The sequence below is a fragment of the Chiloscyllium punctatum genome, chromosome 27 (assembly GCF_047496795.1).
Source record: "Chiloscyllium punctatum isolate Juve2018m chromosome 27, sChiPun1.3, whole genome shotgun sequence".
In the NCBI taxonomy this organism is placed as follows: domain Eukaryota; kingdom Metazoa; phylum Chordata; class Chondrichthyes; order Orectolobiformes; family Hemiscylliidae; genus Chiloscyllium; species Chiloscyllium punctatum.
This window is the reverse complement of record NC_092765.1, coordinates 13,438,195-13,457,888: the sequence shown is the minus strand read 5'-3', so window position 1 is coordinate 13,457,888 and position 19,694 is coordinate 13,438,195. Positions and strand designations below refer to the sequence as shown.

At 39.0% G+C, this 19,694-nt stretch overlaps 1 protein-coding gene across 2 annotated transcripts in view; it reads left to right on the top strand.

Annotated features, from left to right (window-relative positions):
* The window catches only part of LOC140453435 (heterogeneous nuclear ribonucleoprotein R), a 38,384-nt gene extending 22,679 nt beyond the window's left edge, over positions 1 to 15,705 (top strand). Inside the window, exons 12-15 of one of the 2 annotated variants that reach the window (XR_011952384.1) lie at positions 4,591 to 4,681; positions 8,499 to 8,564; positions 9,276 to 9,325; positions 14,260 to 15,705. The gene's annotated coding sequence lies outside the window, so the exon portion shown is untranslated. Of the gene's footprint in view, positions 1 to 4,590; positions 8,565 to 9,275; positions 9,326 to 14,259 lie in introns of both variants that reach the window. The other variant, XR_011952383.1, reaches the window with a different exon arrangement.
* The last annotated feature ends 3,989 nt before the right edge of the window (positions 15,706 to 19,694 follow it).

Sequence of the window (19,694 nt, the reverse complement as noted above, 5' to 3'; positions counted from 1 at the left end):
TACATTCAGGACTGAGAGAAGACGTGTTTTCACCCATAGTGTGGGGAGCCTTTGGAATTCTCTGCCACAGAAAGCAGCTGAGGCCATAACACTGAATGTTTTCAAAGAAGTATTAGATATAGTCCTTGGGCCTAAATGGATCAAAGGATAAGGGGCAAAAATTGAGACAGAATACTGAGAATGGATGATCAGCCATGATGATACTGAATGGCAGAGCAGGATCAAAGGGTCAAATGGCTGCCTCTTGTTGCTTTCTTTGTAATTGGCGCACAATGTACAGAGGACTAATCTTTTGAGTAAATAAGTCTTTTTAAGGTAAATAGAATTGGAGGATAAAGTGGACTCGTGATAATATTCTGTAATGTCCTTTAAGGAAGGAAGTCTGCCATGTTTACCTGGCCTGGTTTGTATTTGACTCCAGACTCTCAGCAGTGTGATTGACTCTTAGAGCCTTCCAAAATGCACTAGCCAACTATTCAGGTACTCGAGCAATTAGGGATGGGAAACAAAAGTTTTAAAATTTTTGAAAATTGGGTGGGACAAAATTTGATTTAAAAAATCAGCTACATAATAACCAACGGAAAATTTATTTTTCAATAAAAGGGTTTAATGACAAAGTTAAACTATTAGGCATCTGTATTATCAAGTACAATCTGAAAACTTGAAACTGGCTGTCTAGAAGTCTCTAGACCCCTTTCATGGTGGTGGTTGTGTTGTGGCAAACTTATTTGAAGTGACTTAATTTGAGTCATACAGCCTGTAAACACACTCCTCGCACCAACATATGCAAACCAGATATCCCACATTTAATCTAGTCCCTGTTGCCAGCATTTAGCCCATATCCCCCTCGATCCTTTGCATTCATATACCCATCTAGATGCCTTTTAAATGACTTAATTGTGTCAGCCTCCACCACTTTCTCTGGCAGCTGGTTACATACACGTGCAACTTCTGCATGAAAACTTTGCCCCTCAGGTCCCTTTTAAATCAGGTCCCTCTCAGCGTAAACCTATGCCCTCTAGTTTTGGACTCCCCTATGCCCTCTAGTTTTGGACTCCCCTACCCTAGGAAAAAGGTATGGCTATTAACCCTATCGATTCCCCTCAGATTATATAAACATCCATAAGATCACTCCTCAACCTCCTACACTCCAGAGGAAAGTAGCCCCAGTCTATTCAGCTTCTCCATATGGCTCAAATCCTCCAATTGTAGCAACATCCTTTTCCTGAGTCCACTCAGTTCAACAACATGTTTCCTATAGTAGGGAGACTACAATTGAACACAATATTGTAGAAGTGGCCTCACCAATGTCTTGTACAGTTGCAATATGAACTCCCAACTGCTATGCACTGACCAATGAAGGCAAGCGTGCCAAATGCTGCTTTCACCACACTGTCTACATGTGAGTTTACTTTCAAGAAGCTATGCATCAGTTCCCCTAGGTGCCTTTATTTGGCAACACTCCCCAGGGCCGTACCATTAACTGAACAAGTCATGTCCTGATTCACCTTACCAAAACAGACACCTTGCATTCATCTAAATTAAAATCTACCTGCCATTTATTGGCCTATCTGTTCAAGGTGCCATTTTAGTCTGAAGGCACCACCGTAACTGACAAATATGTCTCTAATTTTAGTGTCATTAACAAACTTACTGACCATAGCTGCTATGTTCATAGAACATAGAACAATACAGCGCAGAACAGGCCCTTCGCCCCTCTATGTTGTGCCAACCTGTGAACTATTTTCAACTTGTCCCCTTACACTCTCAAAATCATCCATGTGCTTATCTAAGGATTGCTTAAAATCTCCCTAATGTGACTGAGTTGACTACATTAGCAGGTAGGGCATTCCACACCCTTATCACTCTCTGCGTAAAGAGCCTGCCTCTGACATTGGTCTTAAATCTCTCACCCCTCAATTTGTAGTTATGCCCCCTTGTATATGCTGACGTCATCATCCTAGGAAAAAGACTTTCACTGTCTACCCTATCTAATCCTCTGATCATCTTGTATGTCTCTATCAAATCCCCTCTTAGCCGCCTTCTTGCCAATGAGGTTCAAGTCTCTCAGCCTTTCCTCATAAGACCTTCCCTCCAGACCAGGCAACATCCTGGTAAATCTCCTCTGCGCCTTTTCTGACGCTTCCGCATCCTTCCCGAAATTAAGGGGTCCAGAACTGTGCACAATATTCCAAGTGTGACCGCGTCAGCGTTTTGTATAGTTGCAGCATGATATTGTGGCTCCGGAACTCAACCCCTCTACGAATGAAACCTAACACACCGTATGCTGCCTTAATAGCTCTATCCTCCTGGGTGGCAACTTTCAGGGATCTGTGTACATGGACTCCCAAGATCCCTCTGCACATCCACCTTACCAAGAATCTTTCCATCGACCCAGTACTCTGCCTTCCTTTTATTCTTCCCAAAGTGCATCACTTCGCATTTAGGTGCATTGAAGTCCATTTGCTACCTCTCAGCCTAATTCTACATTTATCCAAGTCCCCCTGCAACCTGTAACATTCTTCCACACTGTCCACTACTCCACCGACTTTAGTGTTGTCTGCAAATTTACTAATCCATCCACCTATGCCTGCGTCTAAATCATTTATAAAAATGACAGACAGCAGTGGTCCCAAAACCGATCCTTGTGGCACACCACTAATAACCGGACTCCAGGCTGAATATTTTCCATCAACCATCACTCGCTGCATTAATTCAGAAAGCCAGTTTCTAATCTAAACTGCTAAGTCACCCTCAATTCCATGCCTTTGCATTTTCTCCAACAGCATACAATGTGGAACCTTATCAAAGGCTTTACTGAAGCCCATCCAAATCATTTATATAAATGACAAAAAGCAGTGGACCCAGCACCAATCATTGTGGAATGCCACTGGCCAGAGGCCTCCAATATGAAAAACTGCTCCAATTCTTGAGAACAAAGTGCAGTATCAATACCCAAAAGAAGATAGTATCATGTTTCCAAATGTCAGAATGCTAATTTTGATTCGTATAAACATTTATTTTAAAGTTTAAATCTTTAGCAAGGTTTCATTTTTTTTAAGCTACCTAGAAAATGCACTGGTTTCTGTTCTGTACAGGAGCCTCCTCTGACAGACTGTTGCATGTACCAGTGATACTTAAATGCCAGTAACATTACTTGTACACGTTCTGCAGTTGTAGGACTTGGTTCTGACTGTTTGCTGCTCTGGCTGACCTGCTGTGTGTGTTGTGGTATGTTTTCCTTAAGCTGGTTGTACTTGTCTTGTGAAAACAAAAGTGTATCCAATTAATCACATTGTGCAGTTCTTTTCAGTGTTAAAATGGTTATTGCCCAAAATGATATTATTATAAGGGAGAATGGATAAAACATTCATTGCCAGTGTCCAAAGTGGCGTTAGAACTGGTATTTATTTTCTGCATCTGCATATTGAGAGTCTTCAGGTGCCTTGTTTGATCACTCACTTGCAGCAGTTTTATGTCTTTATTCAGCTTGTTGGTGGTGGGAATGAAGGTTATCCTTGAATCGATTTTTCTAGAATACCTGTATTTGGAAGAAACCTCGCATTGGTTTCAACAGTAGTTGAATTAGACGTTGTCAAGACATCTAAAATATGATACCTTCAATCCTCTGACTTTGATTTCAAATCATAAACGTGCGAAGTTTACTAAATGTTATTTAATTTTGATCAACTGAAATATGTACTTTTCAGAATAACAGCATGCAAAGAGAATTTAAATCTCTTATCTGCATAAGCTTGAAGGTCTTTTTATCCTAGTTCGTGCCGTTTCTGAATCTGCCCATCTTAAATACTGTCTTACTGAAAATATACTGGCAATGTTAAATTGGCTAAATAGGGATGCCAAATTTTTTGAACAATTTATTAATGCACATAAAAATATTTTGCCAGGTACATTTTACTGTAATGATCCAGGTGCATTCCTAAACAGTCATGGTATTACAAACAAAGACCTTTTGTGATGTTGACAATAGATTGGTTATTTCACTGTCATCCGTTTTAAAATTTACACATGTGGTAAGCACTGAATGCTGATTATGAAAGACAGTTCCTTATTGTATAACCTGCAATGCAGAACTAATAACATTAATTTTTGTGGTAAATTGTGCTACAAACACAATATCTTTTGAGTTATGTTTGTGACATCCCTATTACAAGGTTGGCTACTACAGTATAATTTCTGTACAACATTCATCGATTGAACCAAAATGGCACGAATGGCAGTTTTCTTGAATTTTTTTTCTAAATTGAAGATTATCCAAAAGAGATGACAAAATATACTTGATGACCTATCTACCTCAACCAATATTAATAAATGCAGCATATGGCATGCTTGTCATTGCCTACTGATTGATCAGTTCTAACCATTTACATTTTTCTTTTTAGCTTTTAAAAAAAAAACTGAAAAAAATTTAAGTTGGAGAGTTGTATTTTATGGTAAATGATAGGGTATAGGCAATGAGAAATTTCTTTGTATTGCTGTTACTAAATATTCTGGTAAATAGCCACAGATTGTATTTCTGTCCTAGTCTCTTAAGTTTTAACAAATATCCTTTTGTCACCTGACTATCAGGGAAGCGTGGTTGAGGCTGGCCCTGACCTGTTATCATGACACCAACATCCTAGGTGGGGGCTGTACAGGAAGCTGCTGTTGGAGTTATATGGTAAGACAATTTCTGTGCCAAGTTTTTCCCAACCTACATAATATGTTTTGGCATCTCATCTGGAAACTGACCTGGGAATTAGTGCCTGATTAACACAATCGGCATTTCAAATGTTTAAAAAAAACGTCACAGTCATGTTAAAAATAATGTGACTTAATTTTCTCTGTAGCACTAGACTATTTAATGAAAGGAAGTTTACTTCATTGAATCATGTAGGAAAATTATTCTAAATATTGATGTTTGTTGATTTCGATCCTTATTAAACAGAGTTTTGGAACAAGATTTGGACTGCATGTGTGATCTGTATTTCCACGTGTGAAATACTTTTGATAATGGATGGATTTTGTGCATCTCTTCCTCGATCAGTATTTGTGGTCCAGTATTGAGGAACGGTGAATGCTAATTAAAAAAAACCCACCAAATTCAGAATTGGTTATGGACCATGTGACTGAATGGAAGATTGAAATATATTTAGATGACTCATCCTGTCTGGTTAATTTCTTTGCAAGTATTACTAAATGTTGAATGAATGCACCTAGAGATCTGATGGGATTGGTGATATGAAATAACTTCTTTGTATTATGTCTGAGATTTATTAAGTAGTCATATATTTGGTTAAAGTACTGTGCAGAATTTGATGAAAACCAGTAACACATCATGTAGTTCTTCACAAAGTGCGTGAGAAACTCTTGATCTGCTTGCTAGAGATTTGCAGAGAAAATAATTTAACATTTTATATATGTACCTTTGTGCCCCAAACTTAACAGTTTGGCTGACAATTCTCATGTTCTGGACAGTTTTTGAGGATATGTTTCAATGTTTTTGAAATTGTTCCTTGAACAAAACTCAACTGCTTTTTAAGTGAATAGATTTGTCGATATCTACTATCTAATAATTGCTGATGACCTTAACTTGGCTTTTGAAGGCTTCTATTTTAATTGATTTGTGTAACCTCCATTTATAAAATATCCGCAATATATAAATGTGGAAAAAAGTAACAAAGTTTAAACTGAGATTCATTAATTAACTTTTTAAAATATCAGGATTTGTTAGTTTTGATTTCCTTTTTGCATTCCTAAAAGAAATCCAACAAACCATGAGCAAATGTGTTTGTGAAATGAGAAAAATTATATTTGTATCAAGACATTGAATGTTACTTTCCCTAAAAGTTGGACAGTATCATTCATTAATTTTATGCAACTACAATGCATTGTTGACCATTTTCTGTTCTGTATGGTCTGCAACGACAAAATTATTTGCAAGATGAAGGATGTTTTGGGGTGGGGAGTTGGGGCAATTCTGGAAATTATCTAAACCTGATTTAGGAGAGAACACATTTAACATACTTGCAAACAAAAGCTCCACAATAGTTCTGACTCTTGCTAAAAATTTACACATCCTAATCGCCAATTTCAAAGCAAGTGCCAATTCTGAAAATTGAGTTTGTGACTGGCCACAACAGAATATTTATCGTCTAATTTTGAAATAGGAGTCTTTTAAAATAAGAACTGCATTATAAGATCTGTTGAACATGGATCTGCTTATTTAATGGGCATCATGTTGCTGTCTTTGATTTGAATTCTTAAAGCTGAGTTCCAATTAAAAGTGACCATTTCCATTCCAATTTATTGCAGCACAAAACATGTTGTGTATTTTTAAAAACCTAATCCATAATTTTATACTTGCATGTAGAGGTTGCGCATACTGATCAGTGATATACAAAACCGTACCTTGCAGTTATGGTGTGATTAGATTGTCTTATGACATCTGCTCAGTTGCATATTCAATGACATACCATTATACTAAAATCAAGCGCTCATAGTTGAACAGGCAGGTTCTTCCCAGAATGGACATTGCTATGACCAGTTGTTTGTGAGCTTTTCTGTCTTTTACTTTGAAGTTTTTTAGTTCATTGGCTGCATGTTGAAAGTGACAGGTAAAAGAATCTTGAATCTTTCATTAAAGTGCTTCATGAAAGTCACAACAGGTGACACATGATCTGCCTCTATTTGATTCTGAGTTGAGTATCTTGGAAGGTCGACTTAGTATGTGGCACTCAGAAAAATTGCATCTGATTCAAAATGGAGCCACCATAATGGAGCAAATAATGAAAGTGCAAGTCCTTCTGAGCAAAATTTCCTGGTTTATCAAAAACCAGGCGGCACGGTGGCACAGTGGTTAGCACTGCTGCCTCACAGCGCCAGAGACCCGGGTTCATTTCCCGCCTCTGACTGTGTGGAGTTTGCACATTCTCCCCGTGTCTGCGTGGGTTTCCTCCGGGTGCTCCGGTTTCCTCCCACACTCCAAAGATGTGCAGGTCAGGTGAATTGGCCATGCTAAATTGCCCGTAGTGTTAGGTAAGGGGTAGATGTAGGGGTATGGGTGGGTTGCGCTTCGGCGGGGCGGTGTGGACTTGTTGGGCCGAAGGGCCTGTTTCCACACTGTAAGTAATCTAATCTAATCTAATCTAAAGGTGGCCATCTGGTGATCAATAGTGGTTGTAGCATTTCTAAGTAAATGGCTTTGATTGGAGAGATATAGTTGTGGGTTGCAATTAGTATTCTTGTTTTGTTTAACATGCATTAATGTAAAAGATAGAAGGCCATTGAGGTGAGGGTTATTTGTGTGTCTTTGCTGCACTTTGGAAGTTAAATCAGACTGCAGTGAATGCCCCTTTGCATTGGCACCTTCACAACCAAAAGAAAACTTGTATTACATAAGTTATGCAGCACGCCATGCATGTTATATACGGAGTCGGTCTGTAATTTTTGCAGGCATTCTTTTTGTAAAGCTGTTGAACAATTATCTGTTAAAATATAGGAATTCTAATTTTTTTACTCCATACTATAAAACACACAGATCCTCTAACTTCATGAGGTTATCATAAAGCAGCAATGGTCATATTGAAATTAAATGAAAAGTTATATGCACCTGCAAGTTCTGCTAACAAGTCATTTTTGATTAGGAACCAGTGAGAATTAATGGCATGTTGAGTAAGGATTCTACTTGCTTTCTACCTACTTTGGAGTTTCATTGCTTTGGTGTCACTATGTTTGAGGTGGTTTGGCCAAGGTTAACAAATTAATTAGTTCTGTTCAATACAGAATAATGTTCTCCTGAAATTGAAGAAAACTAAAAGTGAGAACTTGATTGTGGAACAAGTATTAATTTGAATTTATGTTAACAAGGAAGTTTCAACAAAAAAAAGTTTGAATTGGAGAGCGAGCACTTTTATGCAGTTTTGTAAACTTCATTGGAAGGACATTTAACAAGCAAGTATGCTAAAAGATGTAATGGACCAAGTAAGTCAATGCGCAGCTAAGCTTCGATCTCAACCTTTTTACCATGCAGGTGTGTTTCTATTTTATTGTAATCGATAAAGTGTTCATGAAAATGTCTTCTGATTGAAGATTTTCACCAAGTAGACAATTAAAATTTTATTTAACTTGATCAGTATTTGACTTCTCTATTTAGATCTGCATATTGGAGAATACCCCTCTATAAGAAAAATCATTCATCTTGTGACTAGCTCCGAATGCTGACATTCAAAACCACAAGTTGGATTAATGTTTTTGAAAATAAAAATTTCCTAACATTTAAAGTAGAAATTGAAAATCTCAAGGTCCCTTTCTTTGTGTGACTTTAAAAATGTTTGCAAAGCACATTTGAAGAAATCCCATTGAACTAGTTGTCTTATTTCTGTAGTAAATCTTCCTAATGAGTAACTGAACACCTGCAACCATATCCTGTTATGCTTTAAAGTTATTTTTGCACAATTGGTCAGGTTTTGTTATAATAAACTAGTTATATCTGGCAGGTTTAAGCAGATTCTGCATTACCTACTGTTGCCATAGAGTGGATACAGTTCATTGGAGCTTAGTGGGTAAGTTTGCACCTAGTTACTTTTTGTGAATGTACAGTAATAACTTACACAAATTGTGGATATGTGTACCATTGTATCCTGCATTCTGTTCTATTACTGTGATGTACAATCTGCCTATAAAGCACTCGAGACAACACTTTTCACTGTACCTTGGTACATGTGACAGTAATAAATCAAATCAAGCTACTATTGTGATCAATCAACTTCAAATTTATTAGGTCATCAACATAATTTTATTTTTGTTCTCTGCTGAAGTTGAATATTTATATTGGGGGAAAATTTACCTAATGCTGATAGTTCCCTCTAAGTAGTCATTCTTAATTTGTGTGTAAATAATTTTAGCAGATGACAGGAGTCTGGTGGGATATAAAGACCCAGGTTTTGTTCCTGTTTACACACATGTATCCAGACAATTACCCAGCTAATTTATCTTTTGCGTGGCCTTCATGCTTAAGGCGATGGTGTTCCCATCATCACTGACAAATCTGCAAGCTCAGCACAGAATGTCAGTCAGGTCTGGGAATTTCCTTTCTGTATTAACAACTATAACTACATGCAATCGATTTGCTTACATCAGAGTGTCTACAAATCATTTTTTTCACATCTTCACTCACTTGAATTAATGACCTTAAAAAGTTGATTGTTTGCTTTCTGGGCACATTAGATGATGTTGCATTATACTAACAAAATTGTATTGTTTATCTTTTACAGCACCAAGTGACTCAGTGATTACATGAGCATTGTTTGCCACTGCTGTAGATGTAAGTACTTATTCAACCTGTTGGCAGATTAGAAATTCTTAACTATCTGGTGCTTTTAGCTACAGAGCCCTGAAATTATTTTCTCTTCCCTCTTCACTATTTAGTTAGATTTGACATTTTAATCTTAGGTTGCATGTTAGCATGAGCAGGAGATTGGCCATTCTGCAGCAATTGGCGTAGGTATAAATGGTTCCTTTTCTGTTTGACAGGACTGGGGGGAATGTGGCATGGTGGCTCAGTGTTTAGCACTGCTGCCTCACAGCACCAGGGTCCCAGGTTCAATTCCAGCCTCTGGCGACTGTGTGTGGAGTTTGTATATTTTTTCCCGTGTCTGTGAGGGTTTCCTCTGGGTGCTCCAGCTTCCTCCCACAGTCCAAAGTTGTGCAGGTTAGGTGAATTGGCCATGCTAAATTGCCCGTAGTGTTAGATGCATTAGTCAGGGGTAAATGGGACTGGGTGCGTTGTTCTTTGGAGGGTTGGTGTAGACTTGTTGGGTCAAAGGGCCTGTTTCTACACTATAGAGAATCTAACCTAATCTAATCCAAAAAATGTAACCAGTGGCTGAACCACAGATTGATGCTGGATCCTCAACTTTTCACAATTTTATATAGTCTGTTGAAGGGACCAAACATATGACTGGTAAATTTCCTGATAACACGGCAATAAATAGGAAAACAAGATGTGAAGAGGACATATGGATGCAAAGGGATATGGGTAGGTTGAGTGGGCAAAGATCTGGCAAATGGATTATAATGAAGGAAATGTGAAATTGTCCATTTTTGACAGGAAGAATGAAAAAGGATACAGGCATGCAAGTCAGCAGGAGTTCGGCCATTCAGCCCTTAGAGAGGCTCCACGATGCAATCAGATTGTGATTGATCTGATTGTAACCTCAAATCCATATTCTCTCCAATATCTGATAACCTCACAATCACTCATTGAACAAGAATCTATCTCTGCCTTAAATTATTCAAGAGCTTTGCTTGTATCACCATTTTCAGGGAAAGTTCCAAAGACTCGTGACCCTTTTGGGGGAGAGGGAAGGGAGGGAGAGAGTGAAAGGAGGGCGCGAGTGAAATGACTCATCCCTAGGTTTTAAATAGTGCCCCCCCCCCCCAGTACTATGTTCTCCCACATCCTTTCCACATCTACCTTTTCAGGTCCCCTCAGAGTTTTATATTTTTCAATTAAGTTGTTGCTCTGCTTCTAAACTACAGCAAATAGAAGCCTTTCCTCAAGGCAACTTACCCATCCCAGAAATTAATACGGTAAACCTTCTCTGAACTGCTTCCTGTACATTTCATCTTTCTTGAGGAAAGATATAATAATATTCTAGGTGTGGTCTTACCAGTGCTCTGTAAACTTGAAGCATAATCTCCCTATTATTGTACTCCATTCCCCTTGCAATAAATGGTAAAATTTTATTAGCTTTCCTAAATACTTACTAACATGTGATTCATACATGAGGGCACCCAGATCCATCTGCATTTCTAATGTCTGCAATCTTGCTCAAATTAGGTAATATGCTTATCAAAAGAATAAAAATGTATGTTATCTAAAGGGTATGAGGTTGCAAAGCTCTCAGATGGTGAGGGATCTTCGCGTCCTAGCATTTGATTTGCAAAATGTTGACAAGTATCTGCAGCAAATAATTAGGAAAGCTGTTAGAATGTTAATGCTTATTGTGATGTGGATTTAATCCAAAAATAGGAAGTTTATGCTTCAGTTATACAGGACTTTGATGGAACTGCATATGGGATAGGGCACTTTATTTAAGGAAGGCAGTAAATGCAGTCCAGAGCACAGAGGCCAGTTCAAACAGTTCTGAAAGCTTTGCTGCACTATTACCTGGAATGGGAAGTTTGCTGTATGAGGAAAAGATGATAGGCTGGACTTGTATCTGCTGGAGTTTAGAAGTATGACGTGATTTTATTAAAGCTAAAGTTCCTGAAGGATTTTGACAGTGTGGATTTCTCCTCTTCTAGGAAAATCTGGAACTAGGAATCATTGCTTAAAAATAAAGAATTACTCATTTAAGGTGGATGAAAAAAATCTCTTTCAGAGAATTTGAGTCTTTGGAGCTCCCTTCCTTAAAAGGTTGTGGAAACAGTCTTTGAATTATTTTTTAATAAAGATAGATTCTTGATAAGGATGGTCATTGGGAGTTGGGGGGAATGTGATCAAATCAGCAAAGATTTTGTTGAATGACAGCAGGCTTGAGGGACGGACTGACCTATTGCTGTTTCTTCTAACTAGTATGTTAATCTCATTCGTCCAGCTCTTTGTCCACTGGGATTGGCTGACTCGGCACAATCTGGAATTGATCTCATGACTTCGGCCCATCGAGCTTGCGCCAACATAACTGCCACTAAAGTGCATTAATTCCAATTTCCTGCACTTGTCTCATATTGTTGAATGTTATGGTATTTGAAGTGCTCATCCACATATTTTTTAAAGGTTGTAAGGTTTCCAGCCTCATCCACCTTCCATCCTCCCCACTCGTCTCTGCCTTCCGCAAGGCCCGTTGCCTTTGACAGTCCTTGGTTCGTGCCACTCTCCTCACCAACCCTCCTAATCCACAAGTACCTTGCCCTGCAACTGGGAAAGATGCAAAATCTGCCAGTATACCACTCTCTTCACCTCTGTCCAGGGCCCTAAACAATCCTTCCAGGTGAGACAGAGGTTAACCTGCCTCTCTTCCAACCTCATTTACTGCATCAGGTGCTCCCGATGTGGTCTTCTCTACATTAGGAAGACCAAATGTAAACTTAGGGAACGGTTCACTGAGCATCTCAGCCAGGCCCGCAGGGTGGACCAGACCTCCCAGTCACCGCCCGTTTTAATTCTCCTTCCCACTCCCTTTCTGACATGGCCGTCCTTGGCCTTCTCCGTTGCCACAATGAACCAAATCGCAAGTTGGATGAACAACACCTCATCTTCCACCTGGGCAACTTATAGCCTGGAGGACTCTGCATTGAGTTCTCCAATTTCAAATAATCACCCATCCCTATCTCTTCCGCTGCTCTCTTCCACCAGCCGATTCATTCGTCCCATCCTACCTGTCTTCACCTCTCCCCACGTCACCCTGCCTCTGCAGCTCCCCCTACACCCACCCCCAGTCCTGAAGAAGGGTTACACCTGAAGTGTTGACTTCAGCACTTCCTGATGCTGACTGGCTTGCTGTATTCTTCCAGCATCCTGCCTGTCTACTTTGGAATCCAACATCGGCAGATTATTCCCAGGCAGTGATTCCCATCACCACCTGTTGAGTGAAAGTGTTTTTCCAAATCCCCTTTGAATCTCCTGCCCCCTACCCTAAATCTCGTGATTGACCCTTCAACTAAGGGGAGCAACTGTTCTGTATTCGCTCAGTTAATATCCCTCAATCTTATATACCTCAATCATGTCCTCCCTCAGTCTTCTTTGCTTTAAGGAAAACAAACCAAGTCTATCCAGTCTTTGCTTATGGCTCACTTTCTCCATCCCAGGCAACATCCTTGTGAACCTTCTCTGTACCCTTCTAGTGCTATCACATCCATCCTGCAGTGAGGTGACTAGAACTGCACACAGTACTCCAGTTGTTGCCTGACCAATGCTTGTACAACTCCAACATTACTTCCTTGGTGTTATACTCTTGTGCCATGGTTAATGAAGTCAAGTATCCCATATGCTGACTTAACTATCCTCTTGATATGCACTACTGATATTAAGGATCTGTGAATAATTACCACAAGATCCCCTTGTTCCTTTAAGCTAACCAGTCTCCTGCCATTCATTACATTCCCTCATCTTGTTTCTTCCTCCAAATTGCATCACCTCACATTTACCAAGGTTAAATATCACCTGACCAACCCATCTATAGCATCCTGTAATCTACAACCATCTTCGCTATTAACCATTCGACCAGTCTTGGGTTGTCTGCAGTTTTTTTATATATGTAACAAACAATAGTGGTCCCAGTACTGATCCTTAATAGACCACTGGACACTGGCCTCCTGTCACTCAAACAGCCTCCTACAGTAACATTTGTTTCCTATTACTAAGCCACTCTCTGATCCATCTCCACAACTTCCCTTCAGTTCCATGTGCTTTAACCTTTTCAATCAGTCTCCCATGTGAGACCTTGTCAAAAGCTTTGCTAAAATTCATATAAACTACATCAACTGAACTTCCCTCATTCACATACTTGATCACAGTTTCAAAAATTATTAACAAATTTATTAGTATCTGTCACCTCTTCAATCCTGTAAATGATTCCTTTTCAAGTCTATATAAATTTAGTTTCCTATTATAAGTTACCAATGAATTTGTTTTTACAGCGCTTTAAAACAGTGCATTTCAGATTATCATACCTTGGTGAATAAAAATATTTGTAAACTTCCCCACTGCCTCTTTTGCACTAGATGCTTATAATTTTAAAGTTGATCTGATAATCCCAATATAACGTTATTTGAAAGCTATATGGCTCCTTATTCTATTTACATCTTTCTGAATTATCTCATGATCCGTCCTCTTCATTACACAACTTTTGATTGAAAAAGAGCTGGTTTAACTCAGATTTATCACCACAGGATCACAGAATTGAACCATAGTTTGCAACCTGTGATTCAAGCCAGTTTTTAAAATGTAAGATGTTTCTGGTTGAAAACTTGAATTGAAATTTACTTAGCAGTAGTACCACAATGAGTGGTGCACATGACTAGAATGATGCAGTAACCTTTTATGAGGGAGAGACTAAATCCAAGCAGAGTTGAATTCTGTATGGTTGGAAATGGTTAAGGATATGAGGAGACTTGCTGCTAAGTAGAAGAATGAAGATTGACAGTGCCCATTTATGACAGCCTTATGCTAGTATTCCTCATTTATTCAGTTTTTGATTGTGAAAAGTTACAGCTAACCTTATTCACATGACTGATTTATTGCATCTAAACTAGGCTGTTGCTGTACTGCTTGCAACTTGCTAAAAGGAGACATGACCCAAGAAGTAAAGCATTTTCACCACAAGATGGCAGTCGGCATTCATCGGCTCCATTGTGTTGAAGGAAAGGAACCATTAGAAATGTTTTCTTCACAGAGGGGAATTTACACTTCAGAAACTTGGTGATTAACTCTGAAGGTGAAGCACAAATTCCCTTTTACACATATTACGTAGATTTCGTTGTTCAGACATTTACTATAATGTGTCAATCTAAGACAGCAGTCGTTTGATTAAGTGAAGAACGTATTTGTACCAAGCTGTATAAACAAAAGACCAGTCATTTTCAGACTTGGACATGGGGGAGTGATTTTGTATGAAATCAAAATGACTTCTGGAAAAGATATATCGTGTGTTATATTTGCTCGTACTTAATGCTTAGTCGCAGTAAATTTTAAGTACTTCTTCTTTGTACTGTCTTTAATAAAGTGTTACTATTTTGGCACAGTTTTATTGCTTTTATTTGTACATTATAAAGCAGTAACATTTTCCATAATAGCATGAATGAGTGTTTTATTGTCTGCTGGCTTCGGCTTTGAGTTCTGTATTTATTGGTTATACATTGTTGATGTTTGAACAGGAACAATGGATCTTCAATCATAGGTTAGAATACTGAAGGAGTCAATGCTGGCATTTGCTGGGGTTATTTAGCTAGACCCACTCCAGTACTATTTACCTGTAAGCCTTCAGTTCTTTTGGATCAGGTGTTTGTCATTGATTTCTCTTTGTCCTTGTACTCTTACTTAAAGTGTCATTCCTGGCTGGGTTAATGAGCAGCCTTGATGATAGCTTATTAATACTTAAAATAAGGAATTACATAATTTGTTAGTATTTGGGAATACTGTAAACTTTTTATCTGGCCCCTATGGGACCAGGAGTGAGTTGATTGATCAAATGTTCCAGAAGATCAAGAGGTTGCTATAATCTGTGTAATGAAGCAGGGGTATAGACATTACTGTATAGTTTATTTACAGCATAAATCACTTAATAATGCAACTTTGCCTTAAATGAAACATACTGGCAGAGCGCCTTCTCACTTGGACCCTCAACTGACTACTCAAGAGATCGCGATATTTGAGGAGAATTAACTCAAAATTGAATCAACTGTTGATATTTCATGTGGTCATTCAATTGAACAGGTATAGTTACATTGATGTGAATAAACTATAATAATTGGACAGTAATACAGAAAACTGAGGTATACAATATTTGCCATTTTATCAAGAGTACTGCTCATAAAGTGCTGGTTAAAACAAAGTTTGCTGTACATGTTAACATTTCTGTGATGGCAATGTCTTCCCTGCTGATGGCCAAAGGTAATGATCAATTGTTGTAGTGAAACATGTAATTTTATTGTAAGTGAGACCATTTTCTGAAAGTGTTATAAATTTGTTGCTGAACAAAGCAGAGTTAGCACGTTGCTTCTTTTTAATTACAAAGAATGTAAATATTTAACAATGATCTAATTCAAAAGACGATGGCAGTACCAAACTGGTTTTGAATCCAGAACTAATCAGTTTGGCACATAAACTGTGTTGGTTTAACTCAGAGTTACTTTGGGAATACTTCACCCCTATCCAACCCCTTCCTGCCAATTTAGAAGCAAGTTCCAGTCACTCAGTTGGAAAATAAAGCCCTTTGCGCTTGGTTTTTGCAGCATTTGACAGTGTGGCATCAAAGGACTTTAGCAAAACTGGAGTCACTGGGGATTAGTGGGGGTAGGAGGAGGAAGAAAGCCTTCGCTGGTTGGAGTTAGACCTAACACAAAGGAAAGTGGTTGAGGTTGTTAAGAGACCAATCATCTCAGTGGAAAAGCACAGCTGTTCAGGCAGCATCCAAGGAGCAGGAGAGTTCATATTTTGAGCATAAGCTCTTCAGGAATCATCTCAGTCCCAGGGTATTGCTGCTGAAGTTTCTCTGTTGTGTTCTTGACTCAGCAATCATCTTCTGTTTCATCAATGGCCTTCCCTGTATTGTAAAGCCAGAAATGGGAAAGAGCCCTGCACAATTTTCAGCACCATTCTTCATTTCCCTCCGTACTTGAGCAGTCAATATTCATATGCAGCAAGACAAAGGCAGTTTGGTAAGTTGCAAATAACATTTGGAACATATTTGCTAGGTAGGCACTATCACCAAGTGATTTAACTTTCCTTTCAACACTGAATGGTACTGCCATCACTGAATCCTCAACTGCCAACATACTGAAGGACAGTGTTGTCAAGAAATTGAACTGACCTATCTCGGTAAGTAATGTGGCTGTACGAGTGGAGTAATTCATCTAGCATCTCCAAAGCTTTTCATTCCTGTACAAGGCACAAGGCATTTAAATGATGGAATATGTTCTACTTGCCAGCACAGTGTAGCTCCAACAACTTTTAAGAAACTGACTTTATCCAGGACAAGGAAATCTGCTGGTTTGGTTTCATTCTCAAATCTAAATATTCACTCCCTCCACACTGGCAAACAGCAATGATGCGCCACCCACTGCAGCATATCGCTAGTGTCTTTGACTCCTTCCAACCTGTGACCTCTACTATCCAGAAGGTCAGGGCCATTGGATTGTCTTCACAGCTCACCATCCCTCCCAGCTTTGTGTTGTACAATTAATACAATGGAACTTAATGCAACTTCCACAAGATGTCTTTTGTGTACATGTGCATAAATTTAGTTTTGAAATACAGGACGATTGTCTTATCCGCAGAGTCGGTTTCCGCAGTTACCCGAGGTTTACCATGGCCCAAACGTATTACAGGGAACGTTCCAGAGCAAGGGACTGGGGGCTGCTGGCAAGGTAAATTCCCCATTTTTAAATGAGTGGGCTGGCACCTATCAGTGGTTTCAGGCTTCCACGGCAGGTCTTTGAATGTATCTTCTCTCCCCCCCCCCAGGTGTGGGGGAGTACTGTAGTCACTGTGCAATAAACTGGATGAGCCAAATTTTGAGACTAGCTGCATCACCTCCAGCATTCCTTCCTCAGCTGGGATTGTGTAGTTCTGGAGCCTTTCCACTGAAATATGATTTCAGTTCATTTTCTGTTTGGAGTCATTGTTGCTGCCAGCTCCAGTTTGAAGATGTCCAGGAAACTTGGCAATGCGATGGTCTGACCACATGAGTATTGATCATGAGCTTCAATTCCTTTTATTCCCCATCCTTCCCTACCCCACCCCATTAGTCTCCAATGTGTAATTTAGTCATCTGATTTAAAGATCCACCTTAGCCTGTTAATTATAAGTCTTAAATTATTTGGTGCACTTATGTATGTCATCAGTCAATTGTACCCACCACCCAAGGGTCTGTTCTCAATTATCAGTAAATTGTTGGAAGGTGTCATCAACAGTAGTATCTTGCAGCACTTGCTTACAAACAACCTGTTCACTGATGTACAGTTTGGGTTTTGCCAGGGCCACGGAGCTCCTCTCTTCACAACAAACTTTGTCAAAGTATGGATGAAAGAACTGAATTCCAAAGGTGAAGTGAAAGTGGCTGTTCTTGTTGTCCACGCTGGATTTGACAGAATGTGGCATCAAGGAGACCTAATAAAATAGAATTGGTAGGACTTGGGGAGAAAGCGCTCCGTGATGGTTGTGGTTGTTCAATGTTAGTCATTTCAGCTTCAGGATATCTCTGCAGGAGTTTGAGGTTAATGCACTTGGGCCCAACAATCTGTAGCTGCTTCATAAATGGCCTTCCCTCAATCATGGGGTCAAATTTTAAAGGTATTTGCTGATGACTGTATAATTTTCACCATTTACAACTTCTCATACTGAAGCAGGCCGTGCTCGAATTTAGCACAATATGTGGATTTGGGATGACAAGTGGCAAGCAATAACAATGGCACTACCATCAGAGTTTCCCAACTATTAACACCTGGGTGTTACCCTTGGCCAGAAACTTAACTAATCTAGTCATTAGAAATACGAGGTACAAGATCAGGTCATAGGCTTGGATTCCTGCATTGAGTACATCACTTGATTCTGCAATCTACAAGGCACAAGTCAGGAGTACATTGGAATACTCCCCATTTGCCTGACTGAGTGCAGCTCCAGCAACATTCTAAGCTTGACACCATCCAAGATAAAGCAGCCTACATGATTGACCTAATATCCCCAACATTATCTCCTTCCACTTAAGCCTTCGAGTGAAGAGAAAACCAGTTTTCCATTGTGTGCAACCACATAACTTTGAGCCCATCTAATAATTTTTTGAAGCTATTGGTTCAGCATTTAGTATAACAATGTATTAATTATTTTAATATGGCAGCTAAAATTTAGTACTGGAATATTTGAATGTTCCAAATGATATTGCAACTGTTTAACATAAAATAAACCTTTTAAATATGCACCCAATTTGGCAAATTCTGAGAAGGTATGTACTTAGACAGAAAACTGCCTGCAAATACCAGCTGCTGTTGGATTTTCTCCCCAGTGGAGGGTGCTCTCAGTTCTCTAACCTTACCATCAAACAACTAACAAAACCTTTCCGCTACTTGCTCTAGTAGTTAAGACTTGGTTCAAGCTGTTTGTTTCTGCTTTAAAAAAAAAACTGCTTTGAAGTTAAATGGTTACAGGTAGCAAACAAGTTTGATTGTGATTATTTTGAAACATGGGTGGTGGGTGAGATCATGAATGGGTGAAGTTAATGAAATTTAATGATGAGCATGTGAAAGGTAGCAATGCTTGTTGTTTGTGTGTGGAAGGTGGAGCATTTGGGAATGAAAGTGAGTGTAGGAAAGGTGGCAAAAGAAATGCAAAACAGCAGAGTGAGTACTACAGAACTGAGTCTTTTGAGTAAAATGGCAAGATCGTCATCTGTCAGTAGCAACACTTGTTCATTTGTGGGGTGTGAATGTTATTGACAAAGCCCAGCATTTATTGTTCATGCGTTTACGGTGAGTCATCTTGAGCTGTTGCAATCCTTCTGGTGTAGGAGCACCTACAGTGCTGTTAAGCGAGTTCTGTGATTTTTGACCCACAGACAGTGAAGGAAAAGTGATGTAGCATCATTTCAGTTGAATGCCTAATAAAGAACCTGATTTTTTTTTTGATAAATTTATGAGCAAAGGTTGCAGTGGACATATTTAACTTAATTTCTGCAGCTAACGTTGAAGGAAGCAACAGAATAACAATGTTAATGTCTTATAATTAATTCCTACAGTTTTAAAAAATCTAGGAAATGAATGATTGTATGGTACAAAGAAATGATCATTGGGTAACTGTTTAATGTTGAATAAATCTTTTTTTTCAAGAAATATGCCCTCTTGTCTATTGTCTGAAGAGGAGGCTAAGCTGGTTTTTATATGGATGGAAGAATTCCTGGAATATCAGATGTTATCACCTTGTCTTGTCAGTAGAGGCTGCTCTCAGGTCTTTGCTTTCATACCACCATCAACTGAAC